Source organism: Loxodonta africana, chromosome 19, assembly GCF_030014295.1.
Source record: "Loxodonta africana isolate mLoxAfr1 chromosome 19, mLoxAfr1.hap2, whole genome shotgun sequence".
In the NCBI taxonomy this organism is placed as follows: domain Eukaryota; kingdom Metazoa; phylum Chordata; class Mammalia; order Proboscidea; family Elephantidae; genus Loxodonta; species Loxodonta africana.
This window is the reverse complement of record NC_087360.1, coordinates 2429278-2450381: the sequence shown is the minus strand read 5'-3', so window position 1 is coordinate 2450381 and position 21104 is coordinate 2429278. Positions and strand designations below refer to the sequence as shown.

At 45.4% G+C, this 21104-nt stretch overlaps 1 protein-coding gene across 1 annotated transcript in view; it reads right to left on the bottom strand.

The window, feature by feature from the left end:
* Positions 1-21104, bottom strand: part of LOC135228270 (transmembrane protein 132D-like) — a 338352-nt gene that overhangs the window by 125106 nt on the left and 192142 nt on the right. The gene's annotated exons all lie outside the window — the stretch shown is intronic.

The following is a 21104-nucleotide window of genomic DNA, read 5'->3' as shown; positions in this document are numbered from 1 at the left end:
GACGCGTGTGTGTGTGTGTGTAATTGAGAGCCACCCAGATTTGCAACTGAGAAGTCCTGAGGGAATTTCAATCCTTCCCTCTTCGTGTAATCTAATTCTCTTGAACCAACTCTATAACGAACCAAAACTCATTTCTGTTTTAGGCACACTTCTGAACAATGGTCCAAAACTCCACCTCAAAGTACCACCAAAGTATAAACTGAAGCACGAGCCCAAGGAAGCCAGGAGCCCAGAAAATACTGGAAAGGCAGCCGGGGACCCAGAGAGTACTGGAAAGACACATGTATTTACATTTGGCAGGAGTTCGCACAATATTTCTTTACCATTTCAAAGAGCAAAGTAAAAAAAAATTGAATTTGGAAGCTTTTATTAAAAAATCTTGGAAGTATTTCTGATGTTTCCTCCTCTTTGGAGTGAGGAGTCAATGAAAACTTCTTTTGGCAAGAGACAGAGAGGAAACCAAGAAGAAGAGATAAATTTTGAGATAGTAATATAAACATATTGTTTCAAAATACTCCTAGCAAAGGCTAGAGGACAGAGCCTCGTGTAAAACGCTGTTCACGTTCGGGAGCGGGCATTACTCTCAGGGAAAGAGCAGCAACTTGAAAAGTCACTGGTGTGTCTCACCTTGTGGGATAGATGCACTTCAGTCAGCGGCAAGATGGTGCTTCCCAACAGGTTTCCAACACTACATTGAAAATGGGTTTTCACACACACAAAAAAGTTATTTGTTGTTGTTAGGTGCCATAGAGTTGATTTCGACTCATAGTGACCATCTGTACAACAGAATGAACATTGCCTGGTCCTACACCGTCCTCACAATCGCCATGCTTGAGCCCACTGTTGCAGCCACACTGTCAATCCATCTCACTGAGGGTCTCCCTCTTTTTGCTAATTACATCTCAGCATAAAGAAAACAAAAATCCTCACAACTGACCAATAAGCAAAGTCATGATAAATGCAGAAAATATTGAAATTATCAAGGATTTCATTTTATTTGGATCCGCAATCAAAGACCAAGAAAGCAGCAGTCAAGAAATCAAACGATGCATTGCATTGGGCAAATCTGCTGCAAAAGACCTCTTTAAAGTGTTAAAAAGCAAAGATATCACTTTAAGGACTAAGGTTATCACTTTAAGGACTAAGGTGCGCCTGATACAAGCCATGGTGTTTTCAATCGCCTCATATGCATATGAAAGCTGGACAACAAATAAGGAAGATCAAAGAAGAATTGCTGCCTGTGGATTATGGTGTTGGGTGAGAATACTGAATATACCATGGACTGCCTAAAGAACGAACAACTGCCTTGGAAGAAGTACAGCCAGAATGCTCCTCAGAAGCAAAGATGGAGAGACTTCATCTCACATACTTTGGACATGTTATCAGGAGGGACCAGTCCCTGAAGAAGAACATCATGCTTGACAAAGTAGATGAAAAAAATACACTCCATAAATTAAGGTAGGTACATTTTTAAATAGAAGAAGTAAATATCAGTGGCAGGACACTGGTCTTGCATGTTTTACGAGCTCTGAGGGAACTCACAACATAGGCTGTTCAAGCCAATTAAAGGAATGCTGAGTACTGGTTATGTTACCAAAGGGAATGAAGACAAGGAGAGAACCTGAAGTAGTAAAGGGAGGCTCTAAGGAAAAGATAAGAAGCCAGGGGGCTTTAAGTACTAAAGGATTTGGAGTGTCACCAGGAGATGGAGCATGATGGAAGAAAGGACTGGGTAAGGGGGAAGGGGAGAGGCAATCCCATAGAAAAAAGACACAATGCTAACTGGGAAGTACTGCTCCAAAGGCCAGTCTACACGGTAGAGGAAAGGGGAAGGCACCAACGTAAGCTACTGAAATAAAAAATTGGGGGAAAGTACAGTGCATCAGGCCTTGAGAGGAAGATAGATGAAACACAAGGTAGCAAAAGGCAAATTGGTGGAATGGCTTGTAGTCTTTTAAACCACAAGCCTGAGTTGTTGAGCTGGCTTGCACTCATCGCAACCCACGTACACTAGAACAAAATATTGCTAGGTCCTGTACCACCTTCCCGATCGCTGGTATGCTCAAGCCCATTGTTGCGGCCAGTGTGTATTCTGAATGCCTTCCCACCTACAGAGCTCATCTTCCAGGGCTGTATTGGACAATATTCTCTTGTGATCTACAGGGTTTTATTGGCTGATTTTCAAAAGTAGATCACAAGGCCTTTCTTCCTTGTCTGTCTTAGTCTGGAAGCTTTGCTGAATACCATCCACCATGGGTGACCCTGCTGGTATTTGAAACAGTGGCACAGTTTCCAGCTTAACCTTTTACACCAACCAGGGACTGCAAATTGACTTTAAAAAAAAAAAAATGGCAGAGCGAACAGTGAGCTCAATCTGGTGAAAGTTGATATCTGCCCAAACTGGTACATGAAGTTCATTATTCTATTCTACTTTCATGGATATTTGCAAATGTCTATAATAAAAAAAATCTTTAAATTTTGAAAAAAACAGTCTATGTTGTTTCTTCTAGTCTACGTATCTCCATTTCTGCTTGGAGGAATTTAAAGAAACCAAGGACCTAGGACTGGAAAATTCAGGGGCTCATTCTCCTGGTGACCCACGTAAAGGTTCAGAGTAGTCCAGGCACACTGGTATTGGAATCATGCTCATATCCCTGCAAGAGGCTGGGAGTAGACAGAGAGTCAAAACAGGGTACCTGTGATAGTTAAGGCTGAGTGTCAACTTGGCTGGGCCATGATTCTCAGTGATTTGACAGTTATGATGTAATTTGGCAGTTCTGTAATGATGTAATCAACTCCATGACAAGATCTGCTATGAGCAGCCAATCAGTTGAAAAGGAGTTTCTTTGTGGGTGTGGCCTGCCTCCAGTATATAAATGAATGTTCCAGGAAGGCTCTCGCCCTGGATCCTGCATCCAACTCATCATCATCTGACCTTCAGTTCTTGGTACTTGAGCTAGCAGCTTACCTGCTGATCTTGGGATATGCTGGCCTCTGCAGCCAGTGATCAGCAGCCTGCTGTCTGACCTGCCCATCTTGGATTCATCAGTTCCTTCAGTTAAGTGAGTCAGGAGAAGCTTCCAGCCTAACACCTGACCCACAGACCTGAGACTTACCAGCCTCTACAACTGCATGAGCCATCTCCTTAAGATAACTCTCTCTCTCTCCTTCTCGCTTGCTCTCTCTCTTTCCCTCTCTCGTCACAGGTTTTGCTTCTCTAGAGAACACAGCCTAAAACATTTGGTACCAAGAGTGTCTCTAGAGAAGCAAAGTTTTAAGGATGAGTTTTCTAAATTGGTTCTCAAGTCTGATTAGTCTTAGAAATATTGATGATTCTGCTTCCAGTCGTAAAGACAGCACTGCTAATCCATGGCATGAGGTGGCAATACAAATATGCAAAATACCACCACCACTATATCGAAAAGGTCAGCAGTTTGAATCCACCAGGTGCTCCTTGGAAACTCTATGGGGGCAGTTCTGCTCTGTCCTATAGGGTTGCTAGGAGTCAGAATCAACTCAATGGCAATGGCAACGGGTTAGATCAAGTATTGGTCAGAGGTGACACTCTGGATGATCGCATGCTTGATGCTTTTCTACAGTTTTTTCATAATGAGAAGTACGAGGAAGCTGGCTGGATGGTCCTACTTTTGCTAAACAACATGGTGAAAGGAAGGGATGAGCTCAGGGCTTCAGAATCGTAGCTCAAGTGCTGGATAAATGACCTCAAAGTTGCCACTCGTGCCTTGAAAGAAAGCCTTATTTCTTGTAGTAACAGCTGATATTGCTAAAAACCAAAGCCAGGGTCTTATCTTAAGAGTGGCTGAATTACAATGCCAACTGAATTTCCAACCTTAAATGGTGTCTGAAATTAAAGTGAGGGCTGGGAAGAAATGGGATCCTGAAACTTGGGGTGGGGACATACAGGCAGATAATCAGGAAGCTGGGACACTGAGCCCCTAAATTCTGTAAATTCTTCTGCCAACAGAAGCAGCCCCCTTTACTTCCATCTGAAAAGGTTGCTCCATCTTTGTCTTCTAAGCCACCATTCCAGGTAAAACCATTAGCCCCTCTACCCTCACCTGATGAGATTAACCCAGCTGCATCTGCAGGGTTTTTGTCTGAATAATCCCCTGGAGAGGCGGCTGAGTCACTCCCTGGGGCAATGCCTAAGGCAGATGCTTTACAAAACATTGCAAAATAGTCTCAGAACACACCCCACCCCCCATATCTACTTCTAGATCTATAACTAGACTTAGGTCCCAGTGAGCCCCAAAAGATGAAGTACAAAGTGTGACCCAGGAAGAAGTATGCTACACTCCAAAAGAACTGCTTGACTTTTCTAATACATACAAACAGAAACCTGGGAAATATGTGTGGGAAGGGCTACTAAGGGTGTGGGGTAATGGTGCCAAGGAGCATAAAGATGGATCAGTCTGAGTTTATTGATGATACAGGCCCACTAAGCACAGATCCTTCGTTCAAAGTTTCAGCTCGAGAGGTTTGAAAGGATCTAATAGTTTGACTGGCTGGGTTGCTGAAGCCTGGATTACACGATGGCCTGCACTAAGCCAAGCTGAAGTACCAGACCTGCCTCGGTATACTGAAGAAGAAGGTGTACAAAGGCCTCGGGAAACGGGTATGCTGGTATGGATTTATCAGGTTGGACCTACAGACCCACCCATGGAACACCCAGAGGACACGCCTTTCACCACAACAGTGAGGAACAAATTTGTGAAGGGAGCCCCTGCATCCTTAGAGACTGCTGTGATTACTATTTTATGTAAGTCAGATTTGACAGTGGGAACTGCCCTAACTGAATCAAGACACCTAACTGCAATGGGGCTGACTGGACCCTGTGGTGGTAGAAACCAAGGGGTGGCACTCAGCTGACAAAGGCAAGGGGGGTGCAGTTACAGTTACGGACAGCGGAGTCAAAGCAGTCATCAGAATAGTCTGAATCATATGGACTTATGGCGTTCGCTACTTAGTCACGGTGTCTCTGGCAGTGAAATAGATCAGAAGTCTACTAAATATTTACTCGATCTGTACAAGCAGAAGAATTCTAGGACAAGTGAATGGCAGTCTAACTGCAATCATCAGAACAGAGTCATGGCCCCTCAATCAATTCTCATACTTGAACAGTTTAACAAACCCCCAACCCCTTGAAGGAGGGCGAGGCCAGTCCCCTTGAGGAAGGAACCTACTGCCCTTTCAAATATGTATAAGTTAATCTTTCTCCCATCCTTCCCCCAAATGGATCTACCGCTTTTTACAAGAGTAACTCATCGTTGGGGAAAAGGAAATAATCCGACTTTTGGGGGATTCGTGGATACTAGCTCTGAACTGACACTAACTCCCCAAGATCCAAAACATGACTATGGCCCACCAGTCAGAGTGGGGGCATATGGAAATCCAGCCACTAATGGAGGCTTACACCAGGTCCACCTCGCAGCGGGTCCAGTGGGTCCCTAAGCCCACCAGTCAGAGTGGGGGCATATGGAAATCCAGCCACTAATGGAGGCTTACACTAGGTCCACCTCACAGCGGGTCCAGTGGGTCCCTAAGCCCACCAGTCAGAGTAGGGGCATATGGAAATCCAGCCACTAATGGAGGCTTACACCAGGTCCACCTTACAGTGGGTCCAGTGGGTCCCTAAGCCCACCAGTCAGAGTGGGGGCATATGGAAATCCAGCCACTAATGGAGGCTTACACCAGGTCCACCTCACAGCGGGTCCAGTGGGTCCCGAAATCCATCCTGTAGTGACTTCCCCAGTTCCAGAATGCATAATTGGAATACATATACTCAACAACTGGTAGAACCCCCACACTGGATCTCTGACTTGTGGAGTAAGGGCTATTATGGTAGGAAAGGCTGAGTGGAAGCCACTGGAACTGCCTCTACCTAGGAAAATAGTAAACCAAAAGCAATACCACATTCCTGGAGGGACTGCAGAGAATATCGCAACCATCAAGGACTTATAGGATACAGGGGTGGTGAGTACGACCACATCCCCATTCACCTCACCTATTTGGCCTGTACGAAAAATAGGTGTATCATGGAGAACGACAGCTGCTATCAAAAACTTAACCCGGTGGTGACGCCAATTGCAGCTGATATCCCGGAGGTGGTTTCACCGATTGAGCCGATTAGTTCATCTCCTGGTACCTGGGATGCAGCTATTGATCTGGCTAACGCCTCTTTCTCCATACCGGTTTTGAAGGAACAGCAGAAGCAATTTGCTTTCAGCTGGCGAAGCCAGCATTCGCCTTCACTGTCCTACCTCAGGGTTACATCAACGTTCCAGCCCAATGTTAAAATTTAGTTCTCAGGGGCCCTGATCGCCTTTCCCTGGTGGGCCTCTGTGCACTCTGGAGGCAGGATAGCCCTCATTCGGGTGTGCTACTCTAGCCAATTTATCGAGTGACTTGAAAAGCTACTAGTTTTGAGTAGGACCCAGAGCAAGAGAAGGCTCTGCAACAGGTTCAGGCTGTCGTGCAAGTTGCCGTGCCCCTTGGGCCATATGATCCAGCTGATCCAACGGTGCTTATGTGTCCATGGCAGGTAGAGATGCTGTTTGGAGTCTCTGGCAGGCCTCTATTGGTGAATCATAGCGCAGGCCCTTAGGATTTTGGAGCAAAGCCCTGCCATCCTCTGCAGATAACTACTCTCCTTTTGAGAAACAGCTTTTGGCTTGTTACTGGGCCTTAGTATAGACTGAACACTTAACCATTGGCCACGAAGTCACCCTGTGGCCTGAGCTGCCCATCATGAACTGGGTGTTGTCTGGCCCACAGAGTCATAAAGCTGCACGTGCACAGCAGCACTCCATCATTATATGGAAGTGGTATAGACAAGACTGGGCCTGAGCAGGACCTGAAGGCACAAGTAAATTACATGAGGAAGTGGTCCAAATGTCCATGGCCTCCACTCCTGTCACATTACCTGCCATCTCCCAGTCTGCACCTATGGCCTCATGGGGAGTCCCTTATGACCAGTTGACTGAAGAAGAGAAAACTCGTGCCTGGTTTACAGGTGGTTCTGTGCCATAAGCAGGTGCCACTCGAAAGTGGACAGTGGCAGCACTACAGCCCCTTTCTGGGACCTCCCTGAAGGACAGTGGTGAAGGGAAATCCTCCCAACGGGCAGAAGTTCGAGCAGCTTACCTGGTTGTTCATTTTGCTTGGAAGGAGAAATAGCTTGACAGGACAATGAAATGACCTTCTAAATTCACAATATTGGCACCAGCTAGATGGCAATACCTTGCAGGGTTGAGACAATGCTCTCCAGGAGGCTGTATATGCTCTAAACCAGTGTCCAACATACGGTGCTCCCATAGCCTGGATTCAGGGGGTAGAAATGGGAATGGCACCACTCACCACTCACTATTACCGCTAGTAACCCACTCACAAAATTTTTGCTTCCTGACCTTGCAACCCTACACTCTGCGGGTCTAGAGGTCTTAGTTCCAAAGGGACAAATGCTCCCACCTGGAGACACATCACTGATTCTACTGAACTGGAAATTAAGAATGCCACTTGACCACGCTGGGCTCCTCATGCCTCTGGATCAACAGGTAAAGAAGAGAGTTATTATATTGGATAGTGGACTGATTCAGACTACCAAGAGGGAACTGAATTGATATTGCATAACGGAGGTAAAGAAGAGCATGTTTGGAATACAAGAGATCCCTTCGGGCATATCTTACTGCCACCATGTACTATGATTTAAGTCATTGGAAAACTACAGCCATCCAGTTCTGACATTACAGTGGCCCAGACCCTTCAGGAATGAGGGTTTGGGTCACATCACCAGGCAAAGAATCATGACCAGCTAAGGTGCTTGCTGAGGGTGAAAGGAGTATGGAAGGCAGTTAACAAAAGCACCTTTTGCTGATCAACAGTCTGAGACTGCCTTAGGTTTCTAACTCAAAGGCTCCGCGCAATAGAAACAGGCCAGTTAATTCTATAAAACACATCGTACCTAAATGAGGAGAATAGACGGCAAAAAAAAAAAAAAGGATTTGCCCATCTTCCAAGGTGACACAGGTCTGGAAGAAAAAAAGAGCTAATTCTAGGCACAAGTACCAACACTCTATCAGCTCAACAACAACAACAAAAACCAAACTCCTGCAGACAGACTGCAGGTGAGACGCAGTATGAGATGGGTGCCTCCCAGCTCGTCCTCACTTGTCCTCGTCTAAACTGCAAGCCCCCGGAGTTTTCTTTGCTGTAACAGAGTCAGGAGTTTGAAAATCAGAATTAAAATAAATCTTCCTCAAACCCATGGAAAAGGGCACCAGGTGCTAATTTTGGAGGCATCAGAGAACTGAAATAAGCTTGGAAAGGACACATTTTCTAAGTGGCATGCTGGAAAATCAGGCAGTCCTGCGTAGATGTCCCTTCTGGCAACAAGAACGGATATATTCACCTTAAGAAAAGCACCGCTTTCTGTGCACTTAGATTTTACTCAGATAGAGAATGTCAGAAACTTCATTTTCTTTTGAGAACTTATGCTTACTTTCACCAAAGTAATTCTGCACACAGACATTCTTTTCCCCAGCAAATCATGTCCGTAGCAGCGCAGTGGTTCACCCTTTTGTATAATTCTTGGATTAAAGAATACTTCAAGACTAAACTCTGACCCTGCATTTGTTTTATCCTCTCCTAAGCCACATCGGTTCTTGAGACTTTCCCATATAGAATGTATGCTGCATCTTATTATACCAGAGCTGGTATTCAGGTAGCTTTCAGCATGTAAATTCCGGTTCCTAAATGAAGAGTTTCCTCTGCTTCTTGGGTTTTCTCTCAACTGCATCTAGAAAGTGGGTAACATACTTGTCTTCAGAACCAAACGAGGTTTCTCACCAGTGAGGAATGAGAAATGCAGAGTGAACACATTGAGATGATGGCAGTGGAGTTTTAATCATAAAGAGTAAAAGAAGAAACGGAAAAAGGGATACAAAATTCATTGAAAGTTATCATGCAGATTGGAAAGGGAATCTAAAATTTCACTACTTTTTCATTCCATGAATAGGTCCCTGGGCTGTGCACAGTTTGTGCTCAACTGCTAACCTAAAGGTTGAAGGTTCAAACCCACCCAGTGAAACTGTGGAAGAAAGCATGGCAATCTGCTTCTGTAAAGACTACAGCCAAGAAAACCCTATCGAGCAGGTCGCCATGAGTTGGAATCAACTCAATGGCAACCAACAACAACGGCATCGCTGCTTAAAAGACTGCCCCAAATCTATGTGGCTGAGACAACCACCATTTTATCATATATCATGATTATATGTGTCAGGAATTTGAGCAGGGCTCAGCTGAGTGACTCTTCTGGTCCACATGGTATTGAGTGAGGTCATTTGTTGGTACTGAGCAGTTGGCTGATCTGATCTACAGGATCCAAGGCAGCTTTGTCGCTGGTGCCTAAATGAGGAGAGGTGAAATACTGGGCTCCCCTGGTTCCTCTCCCCCTCCATATGGTCCCCCATAAGAATAACCGGCCTTCTTACACGGTGGCTCAGGGCACCAAGTGTTCCAGGACACCCAGATGGAAGGTACAAGGCTCCTTATGGTCTAGCCTCAGAGGTTCCAAATCATCACTTCTGCTACATTCTACTGAGTAAGTGACCCACTACCAGTAACTCATGGGGACCCCATGTGTGTCTGAGAACCGTGCTCCAGAGAGTTTTCAAGGCTGAGAACCCTGCAGAAGCAGATTGCCAGGGCTTTTCTTCCAAGGCAAGTATGGGCGGGGTCAAACTGCCAACTTTCAATTGGTAGCCCGGCGCTTAACAGTTTACACCACCCAGGGACTCCAGTGACCCACTAAGGCCAGTGCAATCTCAAGAGTGGGTGGATCAGACCCTATATCTCAATGAGAAGAATGTCGAAGAATCTACAGGCTTCACCAACTCACCACACTCTTGTCTCTCCTCTCACGAGGCGTTAGGGGAGGGGAGTCAGCAGTTGCGAGTCGATGTACTGAGCTGACGTGTGCTGACCATGGGAAATGTTGTCTCACTTTTTAGCTGAACTCTGCCCGCCCCACCCCCCCCCCCGCCCAGTTCTTTCCTTTGTTTGTTCATGCTGGTGTTACGTTTGCTGCTTTTCTTTCTTTCTTTCTCTTTTAATCAATGTACTTTTCTTACCTCAGATTTGGGGGAGGGTGGACTTGTGGTTCCACTCTACAATCTCACAGGAGAAGATGCTGAGCCAGGTGCTTTCCTGAGTTATCAAACAAAGCACCTCACAGGCAGCTTTGAGAATGTTTCCTTTTCATTTATTCTTTATCGCTTAAGGCAGGGGGAGCCTGCCACCAGTGTTAACATCGGCCCTCTTCAGAATGAGTTGACACGGCTTAGTCCGAAACAAACGGAAGTGACTGTTTGCATTTCCACCGATTCTGATGCATTTCTGGGTTGACTGACTGCATCGTTTACTCAACACCTCATCTTATGCCACAGAATCTGCTCAGGGTTCACCTGAGTTCCTTTTTTTTTTAATTTTATTTATTTTGTTGTTGTCGTTGTTGAGAATATACACAGCAGAACGTACACCAATTCAACAGTCTCTACATGTACGGTTCAGTGACACCGATTACATTCTTCAAGCTGTGCGACCATTCTCACCCTCCCTTTCTGAGTTATTCCTCCCACCTTGATACAGCTCACTGCCCCCTAAGGTTCCCATCTAATCTTTGGAGTTGCTGTTGTCAATTTGATGCCATACAGGTAGATCTTAAAAGAGCACAATGCTCAAGGCAGGCATTTTTCACTAGTTAAACTAAACTAGTACTGGGTTTTAAGAAGACTGCAGGAGATATTTTTTGGTTTAAGGTTTAAAGATTATTTCAGGGCAATAGTTTCAGGGTTGACCTGTGTCCCTGATTTACACTCCAAAGTATCTGGATAAAGTAAGAGCCCAGAAAGCGAGGCCTAGTGAGCTTCAACGACCTTCGCAAGGGCACACAGCCATCAGCAGTGCCCAGACTGCTGTCCCTGACCCCAGACCCCATGCTCCGCACTCCTGCTCATCAACCTCAGCTCTTTCCCACGTGGTCTCCAACAGGTAAATGGTGCGTTTGTATTTGAAAACGCCACTCCTTCTGATAATTGTCAGAGTGTAAAGTGCCTGGTGAAGGTGGCCCAGTGGTACAATTCTCATCTTCCGTGTGGGAGATCTGGGGTCAATTCCTCGTCAATGCTTCTCATATGCAGCTTCCACCCACCTATCAGCAGAGCCTTGAGTATTGCTGTGACGCTGAACAGGTTTCAGCGGAGCTTCCAGACTAAGTCAGATGTGGGACAAAGAGTGTATTTTGGCCCTTTGACTCTGGTTTCTGAAAACAGCCTGAGCAATTTAGGTGCTCTTTGTCTTTCTGAGACAGCCAGGCAAGTAGGGGCTACACAGGCCCCACACCTGTGAATTAACCTCAGAAAAGGGGGGGGGCATGAAGCAGTCACTCACACTCATTGGCTCTGCATTAAGGCCCAGGTCATGCATATTCATTAAAGTTCCTTAGGACTAGGGGACCTAGGGCTGTGGAGTGTGGAGCGCTTCCTTTTTGGGGCCTCATGGTCTAGTGAGAACATCTATGCACAGGACAGGGTGTGGCACATCCCTGGGGACAACGGAAGCCTCTTGGTGCCTAGAGCTCTCCCAGACCTGGCCTGATGCATCTCTATGCTTGTGTCCTTTCTGCTTATAATAAATGGGTATCTGTAAGTACAGGTAATAGTTTCCGTGAGTCCTGTGAGTCAGTCTAGCAAACTATTGAACCTACCAGGGCAGTGAGAGCCAGCAGAGAGGCTAGCATTTTTCTGTTTGGCATGGGCTGGATGGACAGAGTCCCAGCTTGTGGAGACCCAACTCTGTGTGGTTAGGGTCAGAGAAAGTTCTACCTGGTGGCTGGTGTCAGGATGTTGAAGTGGGAAAGTGAGGATTTGAGTTATCTTCACATTTTGGAAATTCGCCTTATGTCGGCTGTTATTCATATGACAGAGTAGGAAGAAAGGTCTGGCGATCCACGTCTGAAAATCAGCCATGAAAACCACATGGATCACAATGGTCCGAGCCACAATCATCATGGGGATGGCACAGGACCAGGCAGCATTTTGCTCTGTTGACCATGGGGTCGCCATGATTCGCGGGCCATCTCCTTGGCAGCTAACAATGATGAGGAAGTGTCTAGAAAGGCCACCACAGTGTACCCATGCAGCGCCCTTTAGCACTCTTTAATAGACAGTGACAACTGTGACTCACAGAGTCTGGCAACAGGGGACAGCCTCTCCTGGTCTACTCTCAAAAGCACTGGCTTAAGCCGGCACCTCCTCCCCTGACACAAACGCCACACGCTCATACCATAGTATTGATCACTCTGTAAAGAGCCATGCCAAGTAATACTCATGCTTACATCCTGAGCACCAAGATTAACACTCAAGGCTTATCTGTTAAATAAAAGAGAGATTTTCAGGAAGTGCAACCTCTTTAGTGCTTTAAAGAATGGGATTTAGGGGTATCTGTGGCTGCTTCCCAATCTCGCTTTGTGAGGATGAATCTTCTGGCACATGCATTCTGGTGCTATTTATCAGAGAGGGTACGAGCTCAGGATCTTGCATCACACACTGTTGTGAGCTGTGGGAACTCTGGCCAGCTGTTTAATCTCTTTCAGTTTCGGCTTCCTCTTCTAGAAAATGTAGGTAACACTGGTACCTCCCTCACAGGGTTGTCCTGGGGAGTAAAGGTGTAAAAACCTTTCAAGCATTTATAACAGTGCCTGGTGCAACACTTAGTAAGGGCTGGGTATCGTTATCAATGCAAAGGCAATGGATAGAAAACAGTTACAAACATGGTAGATATTGATCCAACTGTACCAATAATCACTTTAAATGTGAATGGAGTAAATGCACCAATTAAAAGCCAGAGATGGTTAGAAAATAACCCCACTTTAAATATAAAGACTTAGACAGGTTGAAAGTAAATGTTTGGAGACATGTTTTGATAACACTTATCAAAAGAAAGCTGTAGGACCTATATGAGTTTCAGATAAAGCAGATTTCAGAACAAGCCAAATTATCATGGACAAGGAGGGGCGTTGCATAGTGATAAAAGGGCTAATTCTCTAAGAAGGTATAACAACATTTAATGTGCGTGCACCTAACAGAGATGCATCAAAATATATGAGGCAATAACTAACAGACCTGAAAGGAGCAACAATTTCACTTCTACAGCGGGATACTTCAACCCTTTTGTCAGTAATTGATAGATCAAGCAGGCAGAAAATCAGTAAGGATATAGATTACCTGAGCAGCATTATCCATCAACTAGACCTAATCGACATTTATGGAATTCGTCATCCAACAGCAGAAGAATACACTTTCTTCTCAAGCCCACATGGAACATTCACCAAAAGAGACCTCATTTTGGGTCATGTAACCTTAAAGTTAAAAGAACAGAAATCATACAAGTGTATTCTCAGACCACAATGGAATTAATTTAGAAATCAATGATAGAAATATAAATGGAAAATCCACCAAATTTTTGGAAATTAAAAAACATACTTCTAAATAATGCAGGAGTCAAAGAAGAAGTCTCCAGGGAAGTTGAAAAATATTTTAAACTAAATGAAAATGAAAACATAACTTATCAAATGTTGGGGGTGTATTAAAGCAATGTTTAGAGGTTTTCTTATTTAGCATTAAAGGCATATATTGAAAAGAAGTAGAATGGGGGTGCGGAGCCAACACGGCACTATAGACAGAAGCACCATGCTGTCCCTCCACAGCAAAGACCTGAAAAATCTAAGTAAAACAGAGACAAACGTCAACCCTGGAACCCTAGGCATCAAATGAAGGGATAAAGAACTCAACCTGGCACCAAATGGAACAAGAAACTGATAGAAAACGGAGAGCAAGCAGAGATACATGTGGAGGTCCCCTATCAGCTAACGTGGTGCAGCCTCGCCGTCTTGGATCCTTCAGCTACAGAGAACGGCAGACAGGGAGTACAGGAAGGCAGCTTCACAGAGTTCCCAGCAGGAGAACGAGTACCCGTTAACCAGCGATACACACTTTCCCACCCCTACCCTTCTTCCCCCTGCAAGACCTTTGCCATTTTCTGGCGGGCTGTGGTCACTCCCCCAGGGAGACACCGGATCTTTGCTGCTTGGATTCACCCCAACCATGCTGGTTGGCTCCTTCAGTGCCATTATTTCTTGTTGTTGTTCCTTTTTTTTGGCTTCTTTTGGTTTCTTCTCTGTTTCTCACGTCCTTCTTTTCCTTTCTCTTGAACACCTGGCTACATGTGCCATCTCTGAGCCTTATTGACAGGCTGTGAAGTGCCACTCAGCTGAGGAACCCCTTCCCCAGTCCGTGCCACCACAACAGTGGGCTCCCTCAGAGTATTTTTTTCTTCTTCTTTTCTTTCCTTGGTTTCTTGTCTCTCTCTATCTTCTTTCCATTCCTTCCTTCCGACCCCCTAGCTGAGTGTGCCTTTCTCTTTTTTTTTTTAACTAGTTTCTTATCTCTCTCTCCCTTCCTTCCTTTCCTTTCTCCCACCCATCTAGCTGCATGTGCCATTTTTGTCCCTTCCTGATGGGCTGTGCCTCACTGCCTGGCTAAAAAGCCACCGGCACATGGCCTCCCAAGGTCAGTGATTTTAGACCACGGCACAAAGGTAACGCAACAGAGAAAGAATAGTCTTTTCAACAAATGCTGTTAGAAAAACTGGATGTCTATATGCAAAACAATGAACCTAGACATCAACCTAACACTTTCTACAAAAATTTAAATCAAAACAGACCATGAAGCTAAATGAAAAATTCAAAATTATAGAACTTCCAGAAGAAAACATAGGAGCTACCTGTTCTACCTGATCCCTTGGTGAAGCTTTTAGATACAATACCAAAAGCACAATCCATGAAAGCAAAACTTATAAATTGGACTTTATTAAAATTAAAATTTCTGCTCTGCCAAAATCACTGTTAAGAATGTGAAAAGACAACCCTAAAACTTGGATAAAATATCTTCAAAACACTTAAAGGACTTGTATTCAAAATATATAAACAACTCTGAAATTCAACAACAATAAAACAAACAATTCTAAAAAATGAGCAAAAGATCTGAACAGACACCTCTCTGAAGAGGATAAACAGATGGCAAACATGCATACAGAAAGATGCTTGACATCATTTGTCTTTAGGAAATTGCCAATAAAAACAATGAGATGCCCAACTTACTTATTAGTATGGCTAGAATCCACAAGACTCACAGTCCTCATTACCTGCAGGGCAGTGAAGCCCAGGAGCTCTTGTGCACTGCTGACCGGGGTGCCAAATGGCACAGCCAGGATGGAAGACAGTCCGGCAGTTTCTTACAAAGCTAAACAGTCACCACACGATACCAGCGGTGTATCCTGGGTGGGCTCATGGGACAGAAAAAGGATATTAGGTAAAGGATATCTGATTAAAGTATGGTCTTCAGGTAATAATGTATCAATATCAGTTCATTAGTCGTGACAAATGTACCACACCAATTGCAAGATGCAATAGCAGGGGAAACCAGGAGCCGGATATATGGGTATTCTCTATAATGCCTTCACAGGTCATTTGTCTATCTAAATCTATTCTAAAATAGAAAGTTTATTTTAAAAAGGAAGGAAAAAATACCCTGCTTTCTCTGTCTGCCTCTCACTCAGCTCTCCACTCCAAACAACTCCATCAACCCAACAAGATGACAATCGCTGGCCCAGACCAGAGGCCATGAGCATGTATGGTGTACAGAGCTAGCTACCAAACATCCATTCTCTTCCTAACCAACCAGTTACCGTCAAGTTGACCCCGACTCATGGTGACCCCTGTGTGTCAGAGGAGAACTTGTGCTCCACAGGGTTTTCAGTGGCTGATTTTTCAGAAGTAGATCACCAGGTCTTTCTTCCAAGGCACCTCTCGATGGATTTGAACATCCAGTAGCCGAGCATGTTAACTGTTTGCACCACCTGGGGCTCCTCCTCTTCGTAACAGTACGCTCGTCTCTTTTTTAAGGAAATGCCTCGTCTGTGGGTTGTGATCTCACTGGAGGGTGACTGCATGAACCCACTGCTCACTATGGTAGACATGTGAGCCGGGGGGCTTCTCCAGGGTCTCTGCATATTACATGGGTATGATCAGAACAGGGCATTCCCACTGCAGGGCTTCACCAGGACAGGTGGGGAAAGGGGAGGGAGCCTGCACCTGCACCCACACCACGGTCTGCTTCCTCCTCAGACTCTCTGCACTGTCAAGCCCAGCCCCCCACCCCATTAATTCTTGAGGCCCACGTATCCATCCCATCAATCCTCTTATGTATGGCTTCTTAAACTCGCCCCAGTGGGAGGTACGGTCTGCGAGTGAGAGTATTGGTTGCTCCACCTGAGCATGTTTTACCTGCTTCCTGACATTTAAAGATCCACCCAAAACAGGACAGGGAGAGATCCTATTCCTGGCCAAGGCAGGTCGAAAGGCTGCATCATTTGCTCAAGTTACGCGCAGGGTCAATCTCAAACTACCACATCACTTTCCAACAAGCTCAACATCTGCAAAGCAGGCTTCCCAAACCACCAAGGATATCCTTTGAGCCCTATCCACCTCACTCACTTTTTCCTCCTGTCAAACACTCTTATTTTGTTCTCTTACTCTTCTTCCCAGTAAGTCTCATTTTCGTGAGAATAGCTCTTGAATAACGTCTTATTCAAAGCTGATCTTAAGTATGACCACAGTGCTAGGCACAAAGGCTTAACAGATTCTTGAGCATTTTGCATTAAAAATGGCAGATGTCCATCTAAGATACTCCACTGATCCCAACCCATCTGGAGCAAGGGAGAATGAAAAAAAACCAAAGACATGAGGGAACAATTAGTCCAAAGGACTGATGGACCACATCTACCACAGCCTCCACCAGACTGATTCCAGCACAATTAGATGGTGCCCGGCCACCACCACCGATCACAATAGAGGGTCCTGGACAGAACTGGGGAAAAATGTAGAACAAAATTCAAACTCACAAAAGGAGTCCAGACTACTGGTCTGACAGAGACTGGAGAAACCCTGAGAGTATGGCCCCCATATACCTTTTTAGCTCACTAATGAAATCACTCCTGAGATTGACCCTTCAGCCAAAGACTAGACCCATAAAACAAAACAAGACTAAACGGGCACACCAGCCCAGGGGCAAGGACGAGAAGGCAGGAGGGGACAGGAAAACTAGTAATGGGGAACCCAAGATCAAGAAGGGGAGAGTGTAGACAGGTCATGGGGTTGGCACCAATGTCAGAAAACAATAGGTGTATTAATTGTTTAATGAGAAACTAGTTTGCTCTGTAAACCTTCATTTAAAGTACAAAAAAAAGAAAATGGCAGAGACCTCAGCAAAGTATACGTATTCTCTAATATTCACCAATTTGTTCTTTCACACAGAATTCATTCATTCATTCGACACATCTGTGAATGCCTCTCACTTTGAGGAAGGCTCCTGCTCAGAGTTTTGTGACAGTATTCTTCACCTGCCTGTCCTGGGGTATGAGGCAACCGAGCTAATGCTAGGTCGATATTCGGCTCCATCCTCATGTCCAGAACTAAGGCCCAAATGTCCTTTGAATTGACTCTCTGTGGGAAGGAGAGAGAGAATCATAGCTGGTGAGGATGTGAAAGCAAGATTCCAAGTTTTTGTCTTCCTCCAGGCCCGTGATTGGGTGATGGGAGACCCTGGGTGCTTCTGAAATTGGCTCTCTGTGGGGGAGCGGGAGAGAATGGGGGTGAGAATATGGAGGGAAGGGCCCAGGTGCCGTGGGATGCTTCGGTTGTTCACTTGAAGGAGAACATTTTCTGAAATTAGAAAAGATGCTTAGATGTGTAAGGAATGAAAGTTTTTCTTCCTCTGTGAAGTCTGCTTTGGAAGAAACAAGCAGCAGGATGCAAGAGGATGTATAAGATGACAAACAGCCCCATCCGCGTTTTTCGGTTCTCAAAGGTTAAAACACATACACACACACACAGATACACACACACACACACACACCCCACTGAGTGTGATGTTAGCTGTGGCTTTTCACAAACGCCCTTTCTCATGTTGAGTGGATGTGGTGTCTTTAATAGAACATTTCAGCACAAGCTCTGGCACCTGCTACATGGCTCTTGATCTTGCAGATGTGTTCTTTTCAATACCCAGCAACCAAGCGGATCAAGACAATGGTGCCTTCACTCATCATCTGCAACACAAAATCTGTTCCCCAAACAGAAGCCACCCCTGTGTGTCTGTAGTGGAACCCCTCTGAGCTCCAACCAGCTGACCTGAGTCAGCCCCGACTCGTGGTGGGTTCGTGGTGGGTCCCTGTGTGTCGGAGTAGAACTGTGCTCCACAGGGTTTTCAGTGGCTGATTTGCTGTTTTTTCGAGAGCAGATCACCACCCTTTTCCCCCAGGGCACCTCTGGGTGGACTCGAACCTCCAAACTTTTGATTAGTAGCCGAGCACTTCACCATTTATTTGCACTAACCAGGATACCTCGCTGAGATCACAGGCACACAACCCAGGAGAGGGACAGTGGGTCTGAACCACCATCAGCAAAGAATTCAAATGGCAGCTTTGACATGAGCCCTGGCTGCACCTGGCACCCCTCCTGTGGGAGGTCATTACGCTGATGCCCTCCCCATCCTGCCTGTCCTTACGTGGCAGTGGACACCTGCTGATACCTGGCCTATAAAAGATGAGCCTGCAGCCCTCCTCTGGACCATGTTAACACTGTCAATACCGAGAGCCAGGAAACTAAAGTCACAATTTCAGAGGAAAAGCACCCAAAGATACTTGGCTGGATCCTGCGGGGTTATTTATAGCAGATGGCCAGATGCAGCAAGCCTGCACTCATTCTGAATATTCAGAGGCCATGCTAAATTAGTGTCAAATTGACTTCATTAAAAAAAGATGCACAGTTTTATTATGCACTAATTATGGGAATTCAAATTAAAGGCTAATAACGTTGTCAGGTCCAGGTTACCTCTGGCTGTTTAATGAACAGATAAGACTCACTCGTACCAGAGTGTTTTCGGTATTCAGTAAGCACATCGCTAATGCAAGCTCTGGAAGAGGCGGAAACGGTGTGCCACCTCACCAAGGGTGCCTTCGTGAAATAATTTCTTCACTCTTGTCTTATCGGGAAAGCTGATTTTTTACAAATTGATGATTGGTGGGGCTCTGAAAAATCACACATTTCCTCCATCCAAAACATCCCAATCTCTGACTTATAAATGGACCCATCAAATTTGGATGTTTCAAATGTATTTGGTTCTGAATTTGAAAACATTTGGATCTCCTAGAGTGTGTAGCCCAACAGGGCGACACTGTCCTGGGTTTATTGCCGATGGCCAGCGACAGGCCACCCTCGGGCTCAGACGGAGGCGTTCATTATGGGATAGCTGCTCATGGGATGCAGAGCTTTGTGGGAAATTTCGTGCTACACATACAACTGCTTCCAACAACAACAAAAAAAGCTGGAAGTAGCCCTCATTTTCTGGATAGTCAAGGATCCAGGGGATGGCGGTTTTAACCCTGGGTCCAGGAGACTGACAATCAACAGCTGGCAACCTGAAGGATGGCTGAGCGTGAAACCGTGTGAGAACAACATCTGGTTGTTACCAGCAAAATACTTCTCGACATAAAAGGTGACCCCCACAGAGAACATGAGATATGCTAACTGAAGGATGGCCCAGCGTGAAATCATGTGAGAACATCCGGTTGTTAACAGCAAAATACTTCTCTACATAAGAAGTGACCCCCCACGAAGAACATGAGATGCACCTGTTGAACCAGGAACAACCTGAAGCAAAGCATAGAGCTGCAGACCACGCAGATGGCCCATGAGCAGCTGAACCACAGCAATTTCCAGAGACGGTGAGTGGGTGGGCAGCTGAGGCCGCGTCCACAGACGTGCCGTGTGCCCCAAGCCCCTGTGGCTGATCCCCACGCACTCCACAGCCCAGGGAACCAGTGGCACTTGCCGGGAATTGGCCAAGTTCAATCACCAGATTAATGTCGCCCATTAGTCTCCATTTCTTTAGTTAAAATTGGGAAGTGCAAGTTTCTAATACTAGGTCATGTTGGACAAAACTAAACTCGAAGTAGGAAGTAATGGAGTGGTCCATTTCTTATACTTGCCCAGCCCTTAACAGCCACACCCCAAACCATGGCAAAAGACATCCCCTGGCTGTTGCCCGACACCGGGAATATCTACTAGTAAGAGTATTTTCACAACCAAATTGCCAACCTGAAAAGATGAAACTGGACACTGTGTCATAGTAAAAAGAAGAAAACAGGTCTTTGGAAATTGGTCATGCAACTTTTTTGATAAAAGACAGAAACACAAATGGTAGAAAGAAAGAAACAGTGGATATTAAGCCCGGATGGAGATGGACGAGTGAATGGTTGACTAGTGTGTGAACTTTAAACACCCGCGCATAACATGGGTTTACATACAGCCGTGCTCCTGTTCTCAGAGGTCACAGCCAAACCTTACCATGCTGTACCGCAGATGAAATCACTGAGTTACGTAGCAATGGTCAGACATCTTCAGTAACCAAATCAACACTCACGCTAAACAGCTGTTATAATCGAAATTGCCTTTGTTTAAAACAAACAAACAAAAAACTACTTAACAAAAAGCCAACCCAGCGCAGGCAGCTAGCTCTCACATAGCATAATCCACGCAGCAAACAAACCCATATTTTTGCTAACGTGTACAGTATTCATTTTAAATATCTTGTCTCTGGGGATTCTCGCATAAGGTGCCCAACAAATCCCGCTGTACACCCTCCACACATTGTGTTCCTTTACTTTTTGACCACTAAGTTCTATTTCCAGAGAGAAACAAAATGGTAGCTCTGAGGTTGGTATTATTATATTACTAGCCACTCAGGTGTTTGGAACAGATTTTGAGCTGCCAAAACCATATTCCCTACCATTTCTAACAAGTGTGATCTCACATTCAGCCTCGTGTCAGCTCTGAGGCATTTAACAACCCGGTTCTGGAATGGCTCCCGTTGGACGACACTAGCTTTCCTAAAACTCGCTGACAACACCCC